The following is a 5884-nucleotide window of genomic DNA, read 5'->3' as shown; positions in this document are numbered from 1 at the left end:
TACAATATGTAAGGCAAAATATTTTGTTGAACAACCTTTGTTCTTCAACAAGTGGTGTTGAAGAACAAAGTGGCTCTCTTAGGCAGCTTTCTTGTTAAGTAGATGGCCTGTATTTGTATAGCGCTTTACTAGTGCCTAAGGACCCCAAAGCGCTTTACACGTTCAGTCATCCACACATTCACACACACAGGTGATGGCAAGCTACATTGTAGCCACAGCCACCCTGGGGCGCACTGACAGAGGCGAGGCTGCCGACCACTGGCGCGACCGGGCCCTCTGACCACCACCAGTAGACAACGGGTGAAGTGTCTTGCCCAAGGACACAATGACCGAGACTGTCCAAGCCGAGGCTCGAACCGGCAACCTTCCGATTACAAGGCGAACTCCCAACTCTTGAGCCACAATCTCCCTTGTTAAGTTCACTGTAAAAAGAAGACCAATTAGATGCTTTCCAGATGGTATTGTATGGTGAATCTAAATTTTCTGCGTTCATAATTCCATCAATTTTGACAAGATCTCCAACACCACTGGCTAAAATGTCGCCCCAAATCATGACAGAGCCTCCACCGTGTTTTAAAGATGACTGTACACACTCTCTGCTGTAGCTCTCTTGTCATGTGCCGCAGCGCGCGTGCACAAAAGGATCCAAACGCAGACTCAAGCGCTAGCAGAAAATGACAATTTATTATAACAACAAAAGGCGACCCGGGAAAACCAAAGGAGCAAAACGAGGAACTAAAAAACCCGGGGAAACAATGACGCGAGGAAGCCGGAATCAGGACCGAGGGAGGCTGCAACAGAAAGGGGAGAAGATTACTAGGGAGCCGGGAAGCGGAGGAAACACATCAAAACTGAGTTAGACCAGTTGGCTTACGATTAGAGCGGGATCGTGGGAGCTCGGGAGGGAAGTCCGTGAGAAGGAAATCCGTGGAGGTAGTGGATGGGCCAGATGATGTACCGGGTGATCCAATTGAGCAGGAGGACAGGCAGGTGGCAGATGCTGAACGCCCAATCGAAACCACAGAGAGGTGATTAACGGACTGGCGTGGAGCATCCGTCAGCGGCGGGTTAAGTAGCTCTTCAGGTAATCAGCCCGATGGAGAGCAGGTGTGCCGGTGATAGCCCAGCCTGGGGGTGCGGCTACCCGCGCATCACACATTCCACACACAAGACCACGGACCATGACATCTCTCCTGACCTCCTTGCTCTATTCACAATAATTTGAAGCCAAAATTTCAACTTTGGATTCACAACTTCATATGACCTGTCATACTGATTTTCAGTCCAGTTCTTATATAATCTGAAATACCCCATCCCTTTCATGCTGTTTCCTTCCTTCCTTACAAATGATGTCTTGGCAGCCTTGCTTCCACTGAGAGCATTTCTGATGAGGCTTCAGTGAACAGCCAGATTCATCTCTCAGGTCCTGTGTCAGGTCTTTACTGGATTTCTTCCTGTTTCTTAAGAACACAACTTTCAGATACCGTTCATCTGCTGTAGATGTTCTGTTTTTGTGAAGCCTTTCAGTTCTTCTTTTGTCCTCCACTTGTTTTTTGATGTACAATGCACACCATGCAGATATGCCAAGGTTTTGACAAATAACTCTTTGGGAATCAAAGAGCTTTTAGTCAAATAGCTCTTTGATTTATACTAAACTGTGTTATCTTTGCCATTTTTCATAGATTCAGCTAATGAAACAGGTACACTTATGTGTTTTTGCAAGACTTTTTTGCGACAAAGAGTTCAAAGATGCAAATTCAAAACTGGTTCCTTGCTAATGTACCTGTTATATGTAGTCATAACACTAAGTTGGGAGGTTTTCTTTGCTTGAATGATTCATAGGTCAGTGTGAAGTGGCTTAACTAACAAAAAACACTGCTTAAACCAATGTTTAGGTGTAAGTACGGGACTAATAATCAGTGTAAATTCAGCAAATAAGTGTAAATGTGTGGAGATCTATTGCTGAAGACCAATTAAAAATTACAATAACGTCTGGCTAATTGGAAGAAAATATAAAGAAATAAGACTTTTTTTTGTCTAAAAACAAATGAACTGTCAGAGCTTTTCTATATCTAATAAAAACTTGAAAAAATAAACAAAAGCAATCACAATATTAGTCACCATCATCTATGACTGTGTTCGTTTTTTGTTAAATTAATTGAATACAAAAGGGTATGAAGGTCATGAGACAGACTGCAACCATAACTGTACAATAAGAACGGTTTTACTCATTCACCTGTTATTTCTAGTTTTCTTTTCCACTAATTATCCATTACATTTAAACATCATATTCAAGAAACAAATTCAATACCTTTAACAGACTGATTATTGCCCTTTTACAGAGCACTTTTTATGTATACTCACTTTCAAATGTATTAGGATGTCTTAAGAGCTGACTCATTGCGTGCATTTGTTTTTAAAAACCTTATTTATATCGCCATCATCTGGGGAATAAAATGCGGTAACTTTCTTTCTTACTTGAACATCACAACTACTTGTCTATCCTTCCCCTCGGGGTGACCAGATCACCGTGTGGAGCCCGGTGAGAGTTTCTTGACGACTGGAAGTGGTGTGGGTGGCGGAGAATGAGTCATCCATCATCTGTCCATCGCCTTAGGTTGCTGCTGCTGGTGCAGAGCCCCGTCTCACAGCGCTGAAGGAGCAGTGATGTCACAGTCGTCACTGTTCTCCTCTATCAGAGCTCTTGGCATTCGTGCACTCCAGCTAGAGTGGGATACAATAATAGAATCGAGTGTGTTCATTTAGCCCCCCCATCTCTCTGTATGGCATTTCTTCTTAAACTGCCAACTTTTTTTTCCTTTTTTTTAATCTGCTTCCTGGCAGAGGTTTGTGGATTTACACAGATACACTGAAAGAAGCAATGAAAATTCTGTTGTGGTTCCCAAGAGATGTGGGAACGTCATGTGTCAACCTCAACAGATTAGTTTCCCTCTTAAATCTTCCTTTTCAGGGAAAGTTTATTCCACTGCCGCAGTGTTTCTTAGAACAGAAAGATTTAGGTGTTCTTCAGAAACAGATAACATTACAGGGAGATTAATCGTCTGACGTGTTGTTTTTCACGGGGTGCAGAGTTTGTTTCTTTTTTTAGAACAACGTGGCCCGACTGCGTTCTGAACATGACAGCCCTCATGAATGACTCACAGTGTTAGCCAAACATCTGAAGAAATTACCACCCACATGCTTTTGCAAAAGAAAAAAAAATGACGCAGATGTTCCATTAAGCAACTTTTTATTCAACGTACTGTAGATAAATTTGATACTGCATGAAAGCTGGTGGCTCTAGTTCTGTCAAGCAAGTGACTCATCATTGGATAAATTACCGAGGTTACATAACAACTGTACTTTCTCAGCATATGCCTTCCATTGAAGTGATTTCATCCCCTGTATAAGAAACAAACTGAAACAAACTGGAGACGTCAGCCTGGAGGCATCTTATGGGTTTTGGGTCAGGGATGAGGGTCTTACTGTGTCACTGGAGACAAGTCAAAGTTGTTGTTGTTTCATTGTTATTTTAAGTACAGGTAAATAGCCTAACCATGTTTACACTTGATTTGAGTCATTACTTACACCAGCGGTCCCCAACCCCTGGGCCTCGGACCGGTACCGGTCCGTGAGTCGTTTGGTACCGGGCCGCAAGAGTTGAGGCTCAGGTGTGAAATGTATGGTTTTCAGGGGTTTTATCGGTCTTCAGCGTTATTTTGTTATCGTTTTGATTGTTAACTCGGCTTTCCTGGGTCTTTTCACGTGTGTTATGAATAAATCTCCTTTTTTTTGGTACCAGTACTAGTTTTATTTTGTTGCATTTATCCGCGACACCTTAAAGGCCGGTCCGTAAAAATATTGTCGGGCATAAAAAGGTCCGTGGCGCAAAAAAGGTTGGAGACCACTGACTTACACTGTAGGCTAAAGTTCTGACATATAAGGTTATTTCAGTTAGATGGCTTGAAATACAGCCTAATATTATTAAGGTTTTACTGCCCTCTTCAGGCTTTTGTAATAATGCATATTTACATCCACATTGAGTGTAAATTAATTAATGACCAGTGTGAGCATGTGACTGCCTTTTAATATAAAACAATAAAATAATAAGTGTATTTTTACATCTCCACACAAAAAACTCACCCAAATACTAAAGAAAATACTCAAATAGGTTCAAAGTTCAAGGTTCTTTACTTGTCACGTGCATAGTTATACAAGTGTAACACACAGTGAAATGTAGCCTGACACGCTCCTCGACATGTGCAAAAATGGGGGGGGGGTGTAGAGGAAGAACATTATATATATATATATATATATATATATATATATATATATATATATATATATATATATATATATAGTATGTACATTGGGTGAATGTGCAGTAGTAGCAGCAAGTGGGTGAATTCTGTACATTAATATGAATAGACATCTGACTATTTTACAGAATAGACAATATAAACATATTTAAAGTTAAAGGAATTGAAATGTACATTGTGCCTTGGTTTAGAGTGTCTGGAAGAGTCCTGTCTCAGTCAATTATAGATGATGTGAGAGGGCGGGTGTGTGTGTTTAGGGCCCGGATGGCTTGGGGATAGAAGCTCCTCTTGAGTCTCTCTGTCCTTGCCCGGATGATGTGGAACCTTCTACCAGATTGCAGAAGTTGGAACAATTTGTTGCCAGGATGGGACGGGTCCTTCAGTATCTGCGCTGCTCTAGTCCGGCATCTCCTGGTGTAGGTGTCCTGAAGCGGGGGGAGAGCAATCCTGCAGCAGCGTTCTGCTGTACGGATCACTCTCTGGAGTGATACATTTGAAATATTCACTCTCCGGCCACTTTATGAGATACACGTTGCTATTAGAGTTGCCTTAATTCTTCATGGCATGGATTCAACAAGGTGCTGGAAACATTCCTCAGAGAGTCCTAGTCCACATTGACATGACAGCATCATAAAGTTGCTGCAGATTTGTCAGCAGCGCATCCATGATGCGCATCACCACATCCCAAAGATGCTCTGCTGGATTGAGATGTGACTGAACACCATTTAAGTATCGTGAACTCACTGTCTTGTACAAGAAACCAGTTTGAGGTGTTATCCTGCTGGAAGCAGCGACCAACATATGGATACACGGTGATCATAAAGCAATGGACATAGTCAGCAACAGTATTCGTGTAGGCTGTGGCTCAGTTGGTACTTAAGGGCTGATGAGCTGATAAGAAAATATACCCACCAGCAGCTGTGGAACTGTTGATACGAGACAGGATGGATCCATGCTCTCATGTTGTCTACACCAAATTCTGACCCTACCATCTGAATGTTATGCAGAAATGCAGCCTCATGAGATCAGGCAATGTTTTTTGAATCTTATATTTTCCAATTTTGGTAAGCTCGTATGAATTGTAGCCTCAGTTTCATGTTCTTACCTGATAGGACTTCGTTTGGTCTTTTGCTGCTGTAGCCCATCTGCTTCAAGGTTTGATGTGTTGTGCATTCATGATGTTCTTCTCCATATCTTTGTTGCAGTGCATGGTTATATGAGATACTGTTGCCTTCCAGCTTCTCCTCTGTTTCTCCTCTGATCTCTGGTATCTACAAGGTATTTTCACCCAGAGATCTGTTTTTTTTTAACCATCCTCTGTAAAAACTGATTGTGTGGGAAAATCTAAATAAATCCGAAGTTTCTAAACACTCACATCAGCCCATCTGACACCAACAGCCATGCTGTTTAAAGTTACTGAAATCACCTTTTTTCTTCCCCATTTAGATGCTCATATTGAAATTTATCTTCACTATCCCTAAGTGCATGGAGTTTCTGTCATGTATTTGGCTGATTATATATTTGTGTTAACAAGCTGTAAAATAGGTACCTAATGGATTGGCAGA

Source organism: Maylandia zebra, linkage group LG4 (assembly GCF_041146795.1).
Source record: "Maylandia zebra isolate NMK-2024a linkage group LG4, Mzebra_GT3a, whole genome shotgun sequence".
NCBI lineage: Eukaryota > Metazoa > Chordata > Actinopteri > Cichliformes > Cichlidae > Maylandia > Maylandia zebra.
Note: the sequence above shows the minus strand (reverse complement) of the source record.